Source organism: Lissotriton vulgaris, chromosome 12 (genome assembly GCF_964263255.1).
Source record: "Lissotriton vulgaris chromosome 12, aLisVul1.2, whole genome shotgun sequence".
NCBI lineage: Eukaryota > Metazoa > Chordata > Amphibia > Caudata > Salamandridae > Lissotriton > Lissotriton vulgaris.
Genome location: NC_141700.1, coordinates 792,573,800 through 792,595,455, shown reverse-complemented (window position 1 = coordinate 792,595,455; position 21,656 = coordinate 792,573,800).

Genomic DNA, 21,656 nt, shown 5'->3' with positions numbered 1-21,656 from the left:
GGGATACTCCAGGAGTAATAATGGCGGGAACTGTGAAAGCAGAGTGACAAGCCTTGTACCATAGGTAGTGATACTCCAGGAGCCATGCTGGCAGGAACTGTGGCAGCAGAGTGACATGCCTTGTACCACAGGCAGTGATACTCCAGGAGTAATAATGGCTGGAACTGTGAAAGCAGAGTGACAAGCCTTGTAACACAGGCAGTGATACTCCAGGAGCCATGCTGGCAGGAACTGTGGCAGCAGAGTGACAAGCCTTGTACCACAGGCAGTGATACTCCAGGAGTAATAATGGCTGGAACTGTTAAAGCAGAGTGACAAGCCTTGTACCGCAGGCAGTGATACTCCAGGAGCCATGCTGGCAGGAGCTGTGGCTGCAGAGTGACAAGCCTTGTACCTCAGGCAGTGATACTCCATGAGCAATGATGGCAGAAACTGTGAAAGCAGAGTGACAAGCCTTGTACCACAGGCAGTGATACTCCAGGAGCCATGCTGGCAGTAACTGTGGCAGCAGAGTGACAAGCCTTGTACCACAGGCAGTGATACTCCAGGAGCCATGCTGGCAGGAACTGTGGCGGCAGAGTGACAAGCCTTGTAACACAGGCAGTGATACTCCAAGAGCGATTCTGGCAGGAACTGTGGCTGTAGAGTGACAAGCCTTGTACCACAGGAAGTGATACTCCAGGAGCCATACTGGCAGGAACTGTGGCAGCAGAGTGACAAGCCTTGTACCACAGGCAGTGATACTCCAGGAGCCATGCTGGCAGGAACTGTGGCAGCAGAGTTACAAGCCTTGTACCACAGGCAATTATACTCCAAGAGCCATGCAGGCAGGAACTGTGGCAGCAGAGTGACAAACCTTGTACCACAGGCAGTGATACCCTAGGAGCCTTGCTGGCAGGAACTGTGGCAGAAGAGTGACAAGCCTTGTACCACAGGCAGTGATACTCCAGGAGCCATGCTGGCAGGAGCTGTGGCTGCAGAGTGACAAGCCTTGTACCACAGGAAGTGATACTCCAGGAGCCATACTGGCAGGAACTGTGGCAGCAGAGTGACAAGCCTTGTACCACAGGCAGTGATACTCCAGGAGCCATACTGGCAGGAACTGTGGCAGCAGAGTGACAAGCCTTGTACCTCAGGCAGGGATACTCCAGGAGTAATAATGGCCGGAACTGTGAAAACAGAGTGACAAGCCTTGTACCACAGGCAGGGATACTCCAGGAGTAATAATGGCTGGAACTGTGAAAGCAGAGTGACAAGCCTTGTACCACACGCAGGGATACTCCAGGAGCCATGCTGGCAGGAACTGTGGCTGCAGAGTGACAAGCCTTGTACCACAGGCAGTGATACTCCAGGAGCCATGCTGGCAGGAGCTGTGGCTGCAGAGTGGCAAGCCTTGTACCTCAGGCAGGGATACTCCAGGAGTAATAATGGCCGGAACTGTGAAAACAGAGTGACAAGCCTTGTACCACAGGCAGGGATACTCCAGGAGTAATAATGGCTGGAACTGTGAAAGCAGAGTGACAAGCCTTGTACCACACGCAGGGATACTCCAGGAGCCATGCTGGCAGGAACTGTGGCTGCAGAGTGACAAGCCTTGTACCACAGGCAGTGATACTCCAGGAGCCATGCTGGCAGGAGCTGTGGCTGCAGAGTGACAAGCCTTGTACCTCAGGCAGTGATACTCCACGAGCAATGATGGCAGGAACTGTGAAAGCAGAGTGACAAGCCTTGTACCACAGGCAGTGATACTCCAGGTGCCATGCTGGCAGGAACTGTGGCAGCAGAGTGACAAGCCTTGTACCACAGGCAGTGATACTCCAGGAGCCATGCTGGCAGGAACTGTGGCAGCAGAGTGACACGCCTTGTACCACAGGCAATTATACTCCAAGAGCCATGCAGGCAGGAACTGTGGCAGCAGAGTGACAAGCCGTGTACCACAGGAAGTGATACTCCAGGAGCCATGCTGGCAGGAACTGTGGCTGCAGAAGGACAAGCCTTGTACCACAGGCAGTGATACTCCAAGAGCCATGCTGCCAGGAACTGTGGCAGCAGAGTGACAAGCCTTGTACCTCAGGCAGGGATACTCCAGGAGTAATAATGGCCGGAACTGTGAAAACAGAGTGACAAGCCTTGTACCACAGGCAGGGATACTCCAGGAGTAATAATGGCTGGAACTGTGAAAGCAGAGTGACAAGCCTTGTACCACAGGCAGTGATATTCCAGGAGCCATGCTGGCAGGAACTGTGGCAGCAGAGTGACAAGCCTTGTACCACAGGCAGTGATACTCCAGGAGCCATGCTGGCAGGAACTGTGGCAGCAGAGTGACACGCCTTGTACCACAGGCAATTATACTCCAAGAGCCATGCAGGCAGGAACTGTGGCAGCAGAGTGACAAGCCGTGTACCACAGGAAGTGATACTCCAGGAGCCATGCTGGCAGGAACTGTGGCTGCAGAAGGACAAGCCTTGTACCACAGGCAGTGATACTCCAAGAGCCATGCTGGCAGGAACTGTGGCAGCAGAGTGACACGCCTTGTACCTCAGGCAGGGATACTCCAGGATTAATAATGGCTGGAACTGTGAAAGCAGAGTGATAAGCCTTGTACCACAGGCAGTGATACTCCAAGAGCCATGCTGGCAGGAACTGTGGCAGCAGAGTGGCAAGCCTTGTACCTCAGGCAGGGATACTCCAGGAGTAATAATGGTCGGAACTGTGAAAACAGAGTGACAAGCCTTGTACCACAGGCAGTGATACTCCAGGAGCCATACTGGCAGGAACTGTGGCAGCAGAGTGACAAGCCTTGTACCTCAGGCAGGGATACTCCAGGAGTAATAATGGCCGGAACTGTGAAAACAGAGTGACAAGCCTTGTACCACAGGCAGGGATACTCCAGGAGTAATAATGGCTGGAACTGTGAAAGCAGAGTGACAAGCCTTGTACCACACGCAGGGATACTCCAGGAGCCATGCTGGCAGGAACTGTGGCTGCAGAGTGACAAGCCTTGTACCACAGGCAGTGATACTCCAGGAGCCATGCTGGCAGGAGCTGTGGCTGCAGAGTGACACGCCTTGTACCACAGGCAATTATACTCCAAGAGCCATGCAGGCAGGAACTGTGGCAGCAGAGTGACAAGCCGTGTACCACAGGAAGTGATACTCCAGGAGCCATGCTGGCAGGAACTGTGGCTGCAGAAGGACAAGCCTTGTACCACAGGCAGTGATACTCCAGGAGTAGTAATGGCCGGAACTGTGAAAACAGAGTGACAAGCCTTGTACCACAGGCAGGGATACTCCAGGAGTAATAATGGCTGGAACTGTGAAAGCAGAGTGGCAAGGCTTGTACCACAGGCAGGGATACTCCAGGAGCCATGCTGGCAGGAACTGTGGCTGCAGAGTGACAAGCCTTGTACCACAGGCAGTGATACTCCAGGAGCCATGCTGGCAGGAGCTGTGGCTGCAGAGTGACAAGCCTTGTACCTCAGGCAGTGATACTCCACGAGCAATGATGGCAGGAACTGTGAAAGCAGAGTGACAAGCCTTGTACCACAGGCAGTGATCCTCCAGGAGCCATGCTGGCAGGAACTGTGGCAGCAGAGTGACAAGCCTTGTACCACAGGCAGTGATACTCCAGGAGCCATGCTGGCAGGAACTGTGGCAGCAGAGTGAAAAGCCTTGTACCACAGGCAGTGATACTCCAGGGGCCATGCTGGCAGGAACTGTGGCAGCAGAGTGACAAGCCTTGTACCACAGGAAGTGATACTCCAGGAGCCATGCTGGCAGGAACTGTGGCTGCAGACTGACAAGCCTTGTACCACAGGCAGTGATACTCCAGGAGCAATGATGGCAGGAACCGTGAAAGCAGAGTGACAAGCCTTGTACCACAGGAAGTGATACTCCAGGAGCCATGCTGGCAGAAACTGTGGCAGCAGAGTGACAAGCCTTGTAACACAGGCAGTGATACTCCAGGAGCCATGCTGGCAGGAACTGTGGCAGCAGAGTGACAAGCCTTGTACCACAGGCAGTGATACTCCAGGAGCCATGCTGGCAGGAACTGTGGCTGCAGAAGGACAAGCCTTGTACCACAGGCAGTGATACTCCAGGAGCCATGCTGGCAGGAACTGTGGCAGCAGAGTGACAAGCCGTGTACCACAGGCAGTAATACTCCAGGAGTAATAATGGCCGGAACTGTGGCTGCAGAGTGACAAGCCTTGCACCACAGGAAGTGATACTCCAAGAGCCATGCTGGCAGGAACTGTGGCAGCAGAGTGGCAAGCCTTGTACCTCAGACAGGGATACTCCAGGAGTAATAATGGCGGGAACTGTGAAAGCAGAGTGACAAGCCTTGTACCATAGGTAGTGATACTCCAGGAGCCATGCTGGCAGGAACTGTGGCAGCAGAGTGACATGCCTTGTACCACAGGCAGTGATACTCCAGGAGTAATAATGGCTGGAACTGTGAAAGCAGAGTGACAAGCCTTGTAACACAGGCAGTGATACTCCAGGAGCCATGCTGGCAGGAACTGTGGCAGCAGAGTGACAAGCCTTGTACCACAGGCAGTGATACTCCAGGAGTAATAATGGCTGGAACTGTTAAAGCAGAGTGACAAGCCTTGTACCGCAGGCAGTGATACTCCAGGAGCCATGCTGGCAGGAGCTGTGGCTGCAGAGTGACAAGCCTTGTACCTCAGGCAGTGATACTCCATGAGCAATGATGGCAGAAACTGTGAAAGCAGAGTGACAAGCCTTGTACCACAGGCAGTGATACTCCAGGAGCCATGCTGGCAGTAACTGTGGCAGCAGAGTGACAAGCCTTGTACCACAGGCAGTGATACTCCAGGAGCCATGCTGGCAGGAACTGTGGCGGCAGAGTGACAAGCCTTGTAACACAGGCAGTGATACTCCAAGAGCGATTCTGGCAGGAACTGTGGCTGTAGAGTGACAAGCCTTGTACCACAGGAAGTGATACTCCAGGAGCCATACTGGCAGGAACTGTGGCAGCAGAGTGACAAGCCTTGTACCACAGGCAGTGATACTCCAGGAGCCATGCTGGCAGGAACTGTGGCAGCAGAGTTACAAGCCTTGTACCACAGGCAATTATACTCCAAGAGCCATGCAGGCAGGAACTGTGGCAGCAGAGTGACAAACCTTGTACCACAGGCAGTGATACCCTAGGAGCCTTGCTGGCAGGAACTGTGGCAGAAGAGTGACAAGCCTTGTACCACAGGCAGTGATACTCCAGGAGCCATGCTGGCAGGAGCTGTGGCTGCAGAGTGACAAGCCTTGTACCACAGGAAGTGATACTCCAGGAGCCATACTGGCAGGAACTGTGGCAGTAGAGTGACAAGCCTTGTACCACAGGCAGTGATACTCCAGGAGCCATACTGGCAGGAACTGTGGCAGCAGAGTGACAAGCCTTGTACCTCAGGCAGGGATACTCCAGGAGTAATAATGGCCGGAACTGTGAAAACAGAGTGACAAGCCTTGTACCACAGGCAGGGATACTCCAGGAGTAATAATGGCTGGAACTGTGAAAGCAGAGTGACAAGCCTTGTACCACACGCAGGGATACTCCAGGAGCCATGCTGGCAGGAACTGTGGCTGCAGAGTGACAAGCCTTGTACCACAGGCAGTGATACTCCAGGAGCCATGCTGGCAGGAGCTGTGGCTGCAGAGTGGCAAGCCTTGTACCTCAGGCAGGGATACTCCAGGAGTAATAATGGCCGGAACTGTGAAAACAGAGTGACAAGCCTTGTACCACAGGCAGGGATACTCCAGGAGTAATAATGGCTGGAACTGTGAAAGCAGAGTGACAAGCCTTGTACCACACGCAGGGATACTCCAGGAGCCATGCTGGCAGGAACTGTGGCTGCAGAGTGACAAGCCTTGTACCACAGGCAGTGATACTCCAGGAGCCATGCTGGCAGGGGCTGTGGCTGCAGAGTGACAAGCCTTGTACCTCAGGCAGTGATACTCCACGAGCAATGATGGCAGGAACTGTGAAAGCAGAGTGACAAGCCTTGTACCACAGGCAGTGATACTCCAGGTGCCATGCTGGCAGGAACTGTGGCAGCAGAGTGACAAGCCTTGTACCACAGGCAGTGATACTCCAGGAGCCATGCTGGCAGGAACTGTGGCAGCAGAGTGACACGCCTTGTACCACAGGCAATTATACTCCAAGAGCCATGCAGGCAGGAACTGTGGCAGCAGAGTGACAAGCCGTGTACCACAGGAAGTGATACTCCAGGAGCCATGCTGGCAGGAACTGTGGCTGCAGAAGGACAAGCCTTGTACCACAGGCAGTGATACTCCAAGAGCCATGCTGCCAGGAACTGTGGCAGCAGAGTGACAAGCCTTGTACCTCAGGCAGGGATACTCCAGGAGTAATAATGGCCGGAACTGTGAAAACAGAGTGACAAGCCTTGTACCACAGGCAGGGATACTCCAGGAGTAATAATGGCTGGAACTGTGAAAGCAGAGTGACAAGCCTTGTACCACAGGCAGTGATATTCCAGGAGCCATGCTGGCAGGAACTGTGGCAGCAGAGTGACAAGCCTTGTACCACAGGCAGTGATACTCCAGGAGCCATGCTGGCAGGAACTGTGGCAGCAGAGTGACACGCCTTGTACCACAGGCAATTATACTCCAAGAGCCATGCAGGCAGGAACTGTGGCAGCAGAGTGACAAGCCGTGTACCACAGGAAGTGATACTCCAGGAGCCATGCTGGCAGGAACTGTGGCTGCAGAAGGACAAGCCTTGTACCACAGGCAGTGATACTCCAAGAGCCATGCTGGCAGGAACTGTGGCAGCAGAGTGACACGCCTTGTACCTCAGGCAGGGATACTCCAGGATTAATAATGGCTGGAACTGTGAAAGCAGAGTGATAAGCCTTGTACCACAGGCAGTGATACTCCAAGAGCCATGCTGGCAGGAACTGTGGCAGCAGAGTGGCAAGCCTTGTACCTCAGGCAGGGATACTCCAGGAGTAATAATGGTCGGAACTGTGAAAACAGAGTGACAAGCCTTGTACCACAGGCAGTGATACTCCAGGAGCCATACTGGCAGGAACTGTGGCAGCAGAGTGACAAGCCTTGTACCTCAGGCAGGGATACTCCAGGAGTAATAATGGCCGGAACTGTGAAAACAGAGTGACAAGCCTTGTACCACAGGCAGGGATACTCCAGGAGTAATAATGGCTGGAACTGTGAAAGCAGAGTGACAAGCCTTGTACCACACGCAGGGATACTCCAGGAGCCATGCTGGCAGGAACTGTGGCTGCAGAGTGACAAGCCTTGTACCACAGGCAGTGATACTCCAGGAGCCATGCTGGCAGGAGCTGTGGCTGCAGAGTGGCAAGCCTTGTACCTCAGGCAGGGATACTCCAGGAGTAATAATGGCCGGAACTGTGAAAACAGAGTGACAAGCCTTGTACCACAGGCAGGGATACTCCAGGAGTAATAATGGCTGGAACTGTGAAAGCAGAGTGACAAGCCTTGTACCACACGCAGGGATACTCCAGGAGCCATGCTGGCAGGAACTGTGGCTGCAGAGTGACAAGCCTTGTACCACAGGCAGTGATACTCCAGGAGCCATGCTGGCAGGAGCTGTGGCTGCAGAGTGACAAGCCTTGTACCTCAGGCAGTGATACTCCACGAGCAATGATGGCAGGAACTGTGAAAGCAGAGTGACAAGCCTTGTACCACAGGCAGTGATACTCCAGGTGCCATGCTGGCAGGAACTGTGGCAGCAGAGTGACAAGCCTTGTACCACAGGCAGTGATACTCCAGGAGCCATGCTGGCAGGAACTGTGGCAGCAGAGTGACACGCCTTGTACCACAGGCAATTATACTCCAAGAGCCATGCAGGCAGGAACTGTGGCAGCAGAGTGACAAGCCGTGTACCACAGGAAGTGATACTCCAGGAGCCATGCTGGCAGGAACTGTGGCTGCAGAAGGACAAGCCTTGTACCACAGGCAGTGATACTCCAAGAGCCATGCTGGCAGGAACTGTGGCAGCAGAGTGACAAGCCTTGTACCTCAGGCAGGGATACTCCAGGAGTAATAATGGCCGGAACTGTGAAAACAGAGTGACAAGCCTTCTACCACAGGCAGGGATACTCCAGGAGTAATAATGGCTGGAACTGTGAAAGCAGAGTGACAAGCCTTGTACCACAGGCAGTGATATTCCAGGAGCCATGCTGGCAGGAACTGTGGCAGCAGAGTGACAAGCCTTGTACCACAGGCAGTGATACTCCAGGAGCCATGCTGGCAGGAACTGTGGCAGCAGAGTGACACGCCTTGTACCACAGGCAATTATACTCCAAGAGCCATGCAGGCAGGAACTGTGGCAGCAGAGTGACAAGCCGTGTACCACAGGAAGTGATACTCCAGGAGCCATGCTGGCAGGAACTGTGGCTGCAGAAGGACAAGCCTTGTACCACAGGCAGTGATACTCCAAGAGCCATGCTGGCAGGAACTGTGGCAGCAGAGTGACACGCCTTGTACCTCAGGCAGGGATACTCCAGGATTAATAATGGCTGGAACTGTGAAAGCAGAGTGATAAGCCTTGTACCACAGGCAGTGATACTCCAAGAGCCATGCTGGCAGGAACTGTGGCAGCAGAGTGGCAAGCCTTGTACCTCAGGCAGGGATACTCCAGGAGTAATAATGGCCGGAACTGTGAAAACAGAGTGACAAGCCTTGTACCACAGGCAGGGATACTCCAGGAGTAATAATGGCTGGAACTGTGAAAGCAGAGTGACAAGCCTTGTACCACACGCAGGGATACTCCAGGAGCCATGCTGGCAGGAACTGTGGCTGCAGAGTGACAAGCCTTGTACCACAGGCAGTGATACTCCAGGAGCCATGCTGGCAGGAGCTGTGGCTGCAGAGTGACAAGCCTTGTACCTCAGGCAGTGATACTCCACGAGCAATGATGGCAGGAACTGTGAAAGCAGAGTGACAAGCCTTGTACCACAGGCAGTGATACTCCAGGAGCCATGCTGGCAGTAACTGTGGCAGCAGAGTGACAAGCCTTGTACCACAGGCAGTGATACTCCAGGAGCCATGCTGGCAGGAACTGTGGCAGCAGAGTGACAAGCCTTGTACCACAGGCAATTATACTCCAAGAGCCATGCAGGCAGGAACTGTGGCAGCAGAGTGACAAACCTTGTACCACAGGCAGTGATACCCTAGGAGCCTTGCTGGCAGGAACTGTGGCAGAAGAGTGACAAGCCTTGTACCACAGGCAGTGATACTCCAGGAGCCATGCTGACAGGAGCTGTGGCTGCAGAGTGACAAGCCTTGTACCACAGGAAGTGATACTCCAGGAGCCATACTGGCAGGAACTGTGGCAGCAGAGTGACAAGCCTTGTACCACAGGCAGTGATACTCCAGGAGCCATGCTGGCAGGAACTGTGGCAGCAGAGTGACAAGCCTTGTACCACAGGCAGTGATACTCCAGGAGCCATGCTGGCAGGAACTGTGGCAGCAGAGTGACACGCCTTGTACCACAGGCAATTATACTCCAAGAGCCATGCTGGCAGGAACTGTGGCAGCAGAGTGACAAGCCTTGTACCTCAGGCAGGGATACTCCAGGATTAATACTGGCTGGAACTGTGAAAGCAGAGTGATAAGCCTTGTACCACAGGCAGTGATACTCCAAGAGCCATGCTGGCAGGAACTGTGGCAGCAGAGTGGCAAGCCTTGTACCTCAGGCAGGGATACTCCAGGAGTAATAATGGCCGGAACTGTGAAAACAGAGTGACAAGCCTTGTACCACAGGCAGGGATACTCCAGGAGTAATAATGGCTGGAACTGTGAAAGCAGAGTGACAAGCCTTGTACCACACGCAGGGATACTCCAGGAGCCATGCTGGCAGGAACTGTGGCTGCAGAGTGACAAGCCTTGTACCACAGGCAGTGATACTCCAGGAGCCATGCTGGCAGGAGCTGTGGCTGCAGAGTGACAAGCCTTGTACCTCAGGCAGTGATACTCCACGAGCAATGATGGCAGGAACTGTGAAAGCAGAGTGACAAGCCTTGTACCACAGGCAGTGATACTCCAGGTGCCATGCTGGCAGGAACTGTGGCAGCAGAGTGACAAGCCTTGTACCACAGGCAGTGATACTCCAGGAGCCATGCTGGCAGGAACTGTGGCAGCAGAGTGACACGCCTTGTACCACAGGCAATTATACTCCAAGAGCCATGCAGGCAGGAACTGTGGCAGCAGAGTGACAAGCCGTGTACCACAGGAAGTGATACTCCAGGAGCCATGCTGGCAGGAACTGTGGCTGCAGAAGGACAAGCCTTGTACCACAGGCAGTGATACTCCAAGGGCCATGCTGGCAGGAACTGTGGCAGCAGAGTGACAAGCCTTGTACCTCAGGCAGGGATACTCCAGGAGTAATAATGGCCGGAACTGTGAAAACAGAGTGACAAGCCTTGTACCACAGGCAGGGATACTCCAGGAGTAATAATGGCTGGAACTGTGAAAGCAGAGTGACAAGCCTTGTACCACAGGCAGTGATATTCCAGGAGCCATGCTGGCAGGAACTGTGGCAGCAGAGTGACAAGCCTTGTACCACAGGCAGTGATACTCCAGGAGCCATGCTGGCAGGAACTGTGGCAGCAGAGTGACACGCCTTGTACCACAGGCAATTATACTCCAAGAGCCATGCAGGCAGGAACTGTGGCAGCAGAGTGACAAGCCGTGTACCACAGGAAGTGATACTCCAGGAGCCATGCTGGCAGGAACTGTGGCTGCAGAAGGACAAGCCTTGTACCACAGGCAGTGATACTCCAAGAGCCATGCTGGCAGGAACTGTGGCAGCAGAGTGACAAGCCTTGTACCTCAGGCAGGGATACTCCAGGATTAATAATGGCTGGAACTGTGAAAGCAGAGTGATAAGCCTTGTACCACAGGCAGTGATACTCCAAGAGCCATGCTGGCAGGAACTGTGGCAGCAGAGTGGCAAGCCTTGTACCTCAGGCAGGGATACTCCAGGAGTAATAATGGCCGGAACTGTGAAAATAGAATGACAAGCCTTGTACCACCGGCAGGGATACTCCAGGAGTAATAATGGCTGGAACTGTGAAAGCAGAGTGACAAGCATTGTACCACACGCAGGGATACTCCAGGAGCCATGCTGGCAGGAACTGTGGCTGCAGAGTGACAAGCCTTGTACCACAGGCAGTGATACTCCAGGAGCCATGCTGGCAGGAGCTGTGGCTGCAGAGTGACAAGCCTTGTACCTCAGGCAGTGATACTCCACGAGCAATGATGGCAGGAACTGTGAAAGCAGAGTGACAAGCCTTGTACCACAGGCAGTGATACTCCAGGTGCCATGCTGGCAGGAACTGTGGCAGCAGAGTGACAAGCCTTGTACCACAGGCAGTGATACTCCAGGAGCCATGCTGGCAGGAACTGTGGCAGCAGAGTGAAAAGCCTTGTACCACAGGCAGTGATACTCCAGGAGCCATGCTGGCAGGAACTGTGGCAGCAGAGTGAAAAGCCTTGTACCACAGGCAGTGATACTCCAGGAGCCATGCTGGCAGGAACTGTGGCAGCAGAGTGACAAGCCGTGTACCACAGGCAGTGATACTCCACGAGCAATGATGGCAGGAACCGTGAAAGCAGAGTGACAAGCCTTGTACCACACGCAGGGATACTCCAGGAGCCATGCTGGCAGGAACTGTGGCTGCAGAGTGACAAGCCTTGTACCACTGGCAGTGATACTCCAGGAGCCATGCTGGCAGGAGCTGTGGCTGCAGAGTGACAAGCCTTGTACCACAGGCAGTGATACTCCAGGAGCCATGCTGGCAGGAACTGTGGCTGCAGAAGGACAAGCCTTGTACCACAGGCAGTGATACTCCAGGAGCCATGCTGGCAGGAACTGTGGCAGCAGAGTGACAAGCCTTGTACCACAGGCAGTGATACTCCAGGAGCCATGCTGGCAGGAACTGTGGCAGCAGAGTGAAAAGCCTTGTACCACAGGCAGTGATACTCCAGGAGCCATGCTGGCAGGAACTGTGAAAGCAGAGTGACAAGCCTTGTACCTCAGGCAGTGATACTCCACGAGCAATGATGGCAGGAACTGTGAAAGCAGAGTGACAAGCCTTGTACCACAGGCAGTGATACTCCAGGAGCCATGCTGGCAGGAACTGTGGCAGCAGTGTGACAAGCCTTGTACCACAGGCAGTGATACTCCAGTAGCCATGCTGGCAGGAACTGTGGCAGCAGAGTGAAAAGCCTTGTACCACAGGCAGTGATACTCCAGGAGCCATGCTGGCAGGAACTGTGGCAGCAGAGTGACAAGCCTTGTACCACAGCCAGTGATACTCCAGGAGCCATGCTGGCAGGAACTGTGGCATTAGAGTGACAAGCCGTGTACCACAGGCAGTGATACTCCACGAGCAATGATGGCAGGAACCGTGAAAGCAGAGTGACAAGCCTTGTACCACAGGAAGTGATACTCCAGGAGCCATGCTGGCAGGAACTGTGAAAGCAGAGTGACAAGGCTTGTACCACAGGCAGTGATACTCCAGGAGTAATAATGCCTGGAACTGTGAAAACAGAGTGACAAGCCGTGTACCACAGGCAGTGATACTCCAGGAGTAATAATGCCTGGAACTGTGAAAACAGAGTGACAAGCCGTGTACCACAGGCAGTGATACTCCAGGAGTAATAATGGCTGGAACTGTGGCAGCAGAGTGACAAGCCTTGTACCACAGACAGTGATACTCCAGGAGTAATAATGGCTGGAACTGTGGCAGCAGAGTGACAAGCCTTGTACCACAGGCAGTGATACTCCAGGAGCCATGCTGGCAGGAACTGTGGCAGCAGAGTGACAAGCCTTGTACCACAGGCAGTGATACTCCAGGAGCCATGCTGGCAGGAACTGTAGCAGCAGAGTGACAAGCCTTGTACCACAGGCAGTGATACTCCAGGAGCCATGCTGGCAGGAACTGTGGCAACAGAGTGACAAGGCTTGTACCACAGGCAGTGATACCCCAGGAGCCATGCTGGCAGGAACAGTGAAAGCAGAGTGACAAGCCTTGTACCACAGGCAGGGATACTCCAGGAGTAATAATGGCTGGAACTGTGGCTGCAGAGTGACAAGCCTTGTACCACAGGCAGTGATACTCCAGGAGCCATGCTGGCAGGAACTGTGGCAGCAGAGTGACAAGCCGTGTACCACAGGCAGTGATACTCCAGGAGCCATGCTGGCAGGAACTGTGGCTGCGGAGTGACAAGCCTTGTACCACAGGCAGTGATACTCCAGGAGCCATGCTGGCAGGAACTGTGGCAGCAGAGTGACAAGCCTTGTACCACAGGCAGTGATACTCCAGGAGCCATGCTGGCAGTAACTGTGGCAGCAGAGTGACAAGCCGTGTACCACAGGCAGTGATACTCCAGGAGTAATAATGGCCGGAACTGTGGCTGCAGAGTGACAAGCCTTGCACCACAGGAAGTGATACTCCAAGAGCCATGCTGGCAGGAACTGTGGCAGCAGAGTGGCAAGCCTTGTACCTCAGACAGGGATACTCCAGGAGTAATAATGGCTGGAACTGTGAAAGCAGAGTGACAAGCCTTGTACCACAGGCAGGGATACTCCAGGAGTAATAATGGCTGGAACTGTGGCAGCAGAGTGACAAGCCTTGTACCACAGGCAGGGATACTCCAGGAGTAATAATGGCTGGAACTGTGGCAGCAGAGTGACAAGCCTTGTACCACAGGCAGTGATACTCCAGGAGTAATAATGGCTGGAACTGTGAAAACAGAGTGACAAGCCGTGTACCACAGGCAGTGATACTCCAGGAGTAATAATGGCTGGAACTGTGAAAGCAGAGTGACAAGCCTTGTACCACAGGCAGTGATACCCCAGGAGCCATGCTGGCAGGAACAGTGAAAGCAGAGTGACAAGCCTTGTACCACAGGCAGGGATACTCCAGGAGTAATAATGGCTGGAACTGTGGCAGCAGAGTGACAAGCCTTGTACCACAGGCAGTGATACTCCAGGAGTAATAATGGCTGGAACTGTGAAAACAGAGTGACAAGCCGTGTACCACAGGCAGTGATACTCCAGGAGTAATAATGGCTGGAACTGCGAAAGCAGAGTGACAAGCCTTGTACCACAGGCAGGGATACTCCAGGAGTAATAATGGCTGGAACTGTGAAAACAGAGTGACAAGCCGTGTACCACAGGCAGTGATACTCCAGGAGCCATGCTGGCAGGAACTGTGGCAGCAGAGTGACAAGCCTTGTACCACAGGCAGTGATACTCCAGGAGCCATGCTGGCAGGAACTGTGGCAGCAGAGTGACAAGCCTTGTACCACAGGCAGTGATACTCCAGGAGCCATGCTGGCAGGAACTGTGGCAACAGAGTGACAAGGCATGTACCACAGGCAGTGATACTCCAGGAGCCATGCTGGCAGGAACAGTGAAAGCAGAGTGACAAGCCTTGTACCACAGGCAGGGATACTCCAGGAGTAATAATGGCTGGAACTGTGGCTGCAGAGTGACAAGCCTTGTACCACAGGCAGTGATACTCCAGGAGCCATGCTGGCAGGAACTGTGGCAGCAGAGTGACAGTAATAGGTCAGGTACCATGGGCAGTGATACCCTAGGCCCCGGGGTCGGTGTCGGATGAACAGTAATAGCCCCAGCATAATGATCAATGACAGCATTAACAGTAATACTCAGGGTACCCCGGCGCAAGGAGTACTAACAGCAGAAATAGTCATGCCTAAGGTACCAGGAGCAGTGATACCCTAGGTACCTAGAGCAGTGATACCCTTGGCACCAGGAGCAGTGATACCCTAGGCACCAGGAGCAGTGATACCCTAGGCACCAGGAGCAGTGATACCCTAGGCACCAGTAGCGGTGGCACCATGAGCAGCGGCTACCTAAATACCATGGGTAGGGATACTCTAGGCAGCAGGAGCAGTGACTGCAAAAATAGAGACACCCAGGGTAGTACGGCCAGTGGCACACTACGCACTAGCAGCAGTGACAGCACAAACAGTGATACCCCGATTTCCACAGGAAATGTGGCACCAGGAGCAATAAAAGGATGAAAAGTGATTCCCCGGCTTACTAAGGGCAGTCTTGCTGCACGCACCAGGGGCAGTGACGGCACAATCTATAGTGCACCCGACACCCCAGGCAGCAGAAGCAGTGACAGGATGAAGAGCGGTACCTCGGGAACCATAGATGGCGACACCAGTGATACCCCAGGTACCATGTGTAGTGACAGCATAGACATTGATATCCCCGGTACCATGGATAGCGACACCACAGGCACCAGAAGTTGTGATAGGAAGAACACTAATACCTTAGGTACCACATTGATACCGCAAGCACCAGGAGCAGTGACACTCAGAAAAGTGATACCCGGGGTACTACAGTAAGTGAGGCTCCGGGCACCAGGAGCAGCGACAGCACAAACAGTGACACCCCGGGTACTAGGGGCAGTGATAGGATGAACAGCAATACCTCGGGTACCAGGTGCAGTGATACTTCAGGCACAAGGAGCAGCAATAGCACAAACTGTGATACCCAGGGTACCAGGGACAGTGATACTCCAGCCACCAGGAGCAGTGATACCTGGGGTACTATAGGCAGTGATGCTCCAAGGACCAGGTACAATGGCAACATAAACAGTGAGTGCCAGGGTACCGGGTGCAGTGATACTCCATGCACCAGGAGCAGTGATACTCACAACAGTGATACTCAGGATACCCGGGGAAGTGAGGCACCAGCCACCAGGAGCTGGGCCTGCCACCAGAGACATACACCTACATTCAGTTTACGTCCATAGAGTGTTGGGGCCTGATCCACCATGGGGCACTTCCTGTACAATGCAAAGCAACTAACTACTAACTTTATCTGAGACAATGTACACACATCAAATATTAAGTACCATAGCAGTGATGGTTTATGGCAAGGGCAAAGTGGGCATTGTCCCACGTGTATGCTGCTGCCAGTGCTGTGGATTGCTCCCATGCTTTGAAAACTTATTTGTGAATAAGCAGCATGTGCACTGTTTTCCAGTGTGGTGATTACTATAAAGTTATTTACACCTCAGTTTCTCCTTTAGAAAAAGACACTACCTAACACAAATGCTAAAAGTTGTTAAGCAATGGGAAATTATTTCTTTTTCATTTATAACTATTTCCTGAGGTGTTTGGATCCATATTAGTTGAATGTTTACACATTTTTGTTTCTAGCCTACACTACATTCAGCATTAGCTGTCCAAAAATGATGATGTATGATGTTTCTCTGAGCAGGAATACCAAGTCCCACAGTCCTCCTCACAGTTAACAACTAAGATAAAATATGAGAAAAAATGTGTACATTAACTTTACACAGAAATTAAGTTACCTATTCACACGTGCAATGATCAAATTAGTCCATGGGTATTTTCTAATTATTGATTTAATGTTGCAGAAGAAAATGTGCCTACCCTTTCACAAACAAAGTTGTTTTGTATGATATCACTCCATCAGTTTATAAATTATGAATTCCCTTAGTTATAAACAACTGGTCTTCACAATCAATGTCAATCGGTGTATCCCCCGGCAGCCTTTCAACAAGTCAATCCCTCCCTTTCATTTTCCTCAGACAGCGGACAAGTGTTTTGGATGTTATGGCGCTTTCTCAAAGAATAATAGTCTGACTATCAAAGCCATCTTCTTTTAGAGGACCGTATCAAGGATTATTATATCATATTCACATACACTCTACTTAATTACTAATAAGATACTGACCATTTGATTGGGCCAGGTTTTACGGTGTTGCCCTAAGTGGGAGAGGTATGCCCAGACTTGGGTCCTGTCTGTGCACAGTGTGTCATTGGAACCAAGTTGTACTCGGCTGATGAGCCCATAACAATCGCAAAATAGGTCTTAAGTTGCTTGTGTTCCAGTTCAGGGATGACCTGGCCGGGCAGTTCGGGTTGGACTGTTCCGATTAAAGCAGGGCCAAGAAAGATTTGTGTAGTGTAGTTCCTATTTTCCCTATAGGCCCTGCGCATTGGAATAACATAAACAGCAGTTTAGACGTAGAAGTGCGGTCTTCCAGGTCTCTACTGACTATGCTAAACTTAATTGGGTTTGTTACCAACTAGCTCAGAGGTCACTGGAAACTTTCTTGACTGAATAGGAAGTGATCAGCTTCCCTGGCACAGACAAAAAGGGATTCAGTTTTCCAACAACCGCATAAACATGACAACTTTGCGCCTTAGAATAAGAGTCAATCTCTAGAGTCGTGTGAAACAATAGACAGTTATTTTACTCAGTCAGTTGTGCAGATTACTTTCACCAAGATGCAGAGAATAGAGAGACGGGCGTTTTCAATAAAAGGTATTATTTATTGAACAGTCTTTCTTCTCATGCAAGAGAAATGAATTGCCACAATTGCAAGACTTGTTATTATAAAAAGTGCGTACAGTAAAAGGAGGATTGCGAAATAATACTGTAAAAGCATTGATATGGTTTCTTAGCCATACAATGGTTAAAATGAATAAAATATATACATTCATATATACATTTAGTTAACGTACTCAACTGGTGCTTCTAACTACGCCTACCCCAGTGTACCTGACCTAAGCCTAATACTTGGGAGGGAGTAAGTAGCAGTTTAGTTAAGTTGGTTTTGCCAAGGTTTGCTTCAAGAATTCTCTCTAAGGGTTTAGTCAACACCATACCTCTGGAATAGAATGTTGGAGGTCTTGTATCTCCTTTCAGGACTCGATATCCCAGTCACTCGCAAGAGTAGGCTGGAAACGCCGGAGCTGGATTTTCTCGGCAAGAGAAAAGACAGCGTCTTTCTCAGCGCGTCAAGAAGGAGGAGGGGCAGCGTCCGTGGGCTGCTTGCATCTGCTGGGCTCTGCAAGGGACAGCTGTTCTGCTCCTGTATTCACCACACTATTGTTGTCGTCGCGTTTGCTTAAGGCAACGTGGGTAATATTTATACCTGAAAGGTGCCTTGTTTGACGTAAGTTTTTGGACATAAGACGTCAATAAAGATGTCACTAGGAAGTGATCGTCCTTTCAGTGCTCATTAGAGTTCTATTACTAATCAAAACATAGCAAGCGGGGCTTTCCCAGGTTTCTGGGTTTTATCTTGTTGAAGAACTCGGAGTGTAATCTAGGAATCTAAGATAGTGGCTTCTGCTGTGTCATATACTGTAATGAGCTGCAGAGGCGAGTTTCTGAAATATGGCTGAAATATGGCTCTGATCGTTTATGCCATTATAGGGGTATGAATGGATTATAGCCGTATAGGGGCATAAGGTCACAGTATTGATCGGGGTCCTAGATTAGAACACGACATTTGCATACAGCTGGGTCCAAACTGAGGTGACATGGTGTGCAAAATAACAATGGATTGAGATGCGCCCCAAGTAATTACCAGTGGCTGAGATTAATTCAAGCATTCAATCCCTCATTTTTTTGTATACTTTAGTATGTGGTCCACTCCCTGTTTACCCACCTTGGAGGAAATACTAGCATTCAACCCACTAAAAGCTATGCTTCCTCGTGATACAAGGGAAAACTTTCTATGGTGTATAGAACCTTTGTCATACATATTTCAGGTACATTTGGAGAGGCCCTAGAACACACTACTGAGCTTACACCAAAGCTGGCACTACTAAACATTCTAGAAAATGAAAGCTTTACACAAGCCCAAATAAATGTGCTTGGCCTTGCCATTAATATGTTTAAGCGTGACACTGTACTAAATTGGAAGAAAACAACAGCTCCTCATGTTGGAAAATAGAAGACTGGGCTAGATTATTGCAGCATACTGAAGCTCCCAGTATATGTAGCTGAGGTTACCCCCAAAAGCACTTCAAGATTTGTCGATAATGGATACTATATAGGTGGGATAGGAAGGTACAGACTAGATAAAATAATATGCCCCGCCCTTTGGTGGCCTGACAACTCCGCTGCCCCCCCTCAGACCGTCACCACTGCAAGAAACCTCGGGGTTCTTTTTGACTCTGATCTTTCTTTTGATCCTCATGCCACGACTGTAGCCGGTAAGTGCTTCGGCATTATCAAATCTCTGAGAAAGTTCTTTGACTTTCTCCCCTTAGACTCTAGAAAAACGGTAGCTGTAGCCCTCATTCTCTCGCGTGTGGACTACTGCAATGGCCTCCTGGCAGGTACCAAGAAGTCTACCCTCTCCAAACTTCAAAGTGTATTACACACTGCCGCCCACCTTGTCCTAAAACTACCTCGTAGTTCCTCAATCTCCGCAGCCCTAAAAACCTTACATTGGCTTCCTCTGCGCAAAAGAATACTCTTCAAGATTCTCACCATTGCCTTCCGAGCCTTTAACCAGGGCTCGACAAATGTACTCGCCCGCTCGCAAATGCGAGTGAATTTCTTGAAGGTCGAGTCAGTTTCAAGGCCTACTTGACCGGCCTGGCGAGTGCTATCTGGCACTGCAGTATCAGGCAAAGGCTCTAGGGGGCAGCATTACAATGGCAGCAACAACGTCATTAAAGAATCAAGTGCACGCGGTGCGCAGTGAAGGCTCTAGGGGGCAGCATGCACGCACCACCTAACTTAGTGGTGGTGGTGTGGTGCGCTGCCTATTGTTTCTGTGGGTCCCAGGGCCGTCAATCTGGTAGCGCGCGAAAGCTCTACCAATGATGGCCCTGGCCTACCTCCGCGCGCTGTGCTGCTTAAAGTGTAACAGTGACGCAGCATGCCACCACGCGCTTTCTTCGGCGGAGTCGGGACGGACTGCAGGGCGATTTGGAGGTGAGTGTTTTTTTTATACATGGTTTAATGTAGGCCTGCTCGGTGTCGTCTAAAATCACACATCCGTGTTAGGCCTAATGTACAAGGTGTATAAGGAGTAAAAAGGAGATACCGTTGGGAGCCTGACGTTCTGCCCTCACCAAATGTTTGCATTCTGCATGGAAACATTAAGGATTGCAATACTTATTAGGTTGCGCTAGATTCGAGTTTTAATTCGAGGGAGTTGAGTCATATCAAAAAGTGGGTCACACAACACAGCTTACCGAGTCCTCCGACCTGAGCAGAGGAGGAAATTAATGAAAAGAGATGCAGGAAAAAAGAAACGTAAGAGAATTCAAACAACTGAAAACACATTGTTGTGAGAAAGTGGCGATGTAAATGTCGAAAGGAACAACCACAAACACTGCGGATGTTTGTAGTGTCAGGTGCTCTCGAGTTAATCATGCACTTGCTTGGTGTTCAGCTGTGTTAAGATTAAAGGAGGTAAATGAGTAACATACTTGTTTGGAGTGTTATAATTGCTTGGGTTTGCTATACATCATTTGGAGGAAGTTGGTTTCTGTGATTTTGAAGATGTTGTGATTCAATTGTGATTTTAGAAAACATGAGTTACATTTCCTGTGATTGTCCAAAGTGTAGAATAGTTTGTCCATTTTCACAGTGATCCCTTTGGAGGTAATCTCGTGGAAGCGTTTCTTCCATTTCATTGCATGTGATCAACTTTTGCCCCCCCTTCACTGATGTTTTTATTGAACCCGCTCTATGACAAGTATCAGACGAATTATGTCTATATCTGGTTCTTAGATACTTTGCACGGCATCTTGAGGAAGGCTTTGTGAACGAGTATAAAGAGACACTGAGACAGCTTTACTGTTCATAAAATATAATTGTCGCACCTTTCATGTAAGTGGGTGCACCAATTGCACCAGAAAATAGGATGTCAAAATAGGATGTCATGCATGCCACGTGAGTGGGTGAGGGAGAGGGACTGTCATTTTATTTTGTCTTTATTTCCACAATAATACTGGGTAGATTATATTTTGCTATGGGATCTTGTGCTGAAATGAGGTTTTGGTTGGGGTAACTAAATGTATTTTCTCTGATGCACATCATTTCTGAATCGTTCACAGGGCATGCTTAATAAGGATTGTTGCATTAGTCTGTGCAATTTGTTTACAGTGCGTGCTGCGCCCATATAAACTGTTTAAAAAAGGTTTGCTTGCCTTTTCCCGGATGAAGCGTCAGCATAGTTTGATTTGGCCGTTTGTGTTGCAGCGTAGGGTTTCTATACTTGCACTTTAAACGTCCTGACTTCTGTCAGTGCGAGCCTTCAAATAAAGTTGAGGACCATAAAAGGTTTGCCATGAGTCCCTGCCTGATCATGGCTTTGGCAGCACTGTCGATTGATGGGTATGGAGTTATTATATTGGACCAGTGCATGCAGTCAGTATGTTAAATTTGTCAGGGCTCAACCGTCCTAAGATGTCCAGGTTGCATTCTGTGTTGAAAACGTAAATGCAGGGTCAGGGACTGTGAGTTAGCCGAAACCAAACTGAAGTGGGCTGTTCAAGTCATTTGAATTCAAGCCTTTCAAGAGTGTTTTTTTTCTTTTTATAAGTGTGGTTCAAGGGAGGCGATAAAGTTGAAAGAACAAATCAGCTGCTATGTAAATGTATTTATGTAATATGTAAATGTATTTAGCGCAAACGTTGCCTGAAGAGGTTGGAGCACTTCACAAAAAAATGCATTTGAAAATCTGTCCGCATTAGCGTGATGTATCCTTTCATGTGCCACCATAACACAGAATAACATTCATTCTGCGCCTATAACCTCCGTCGTGCAATTTTGAAGCGGCCTAATTACTGGAGTCGTACTTTTTGGCA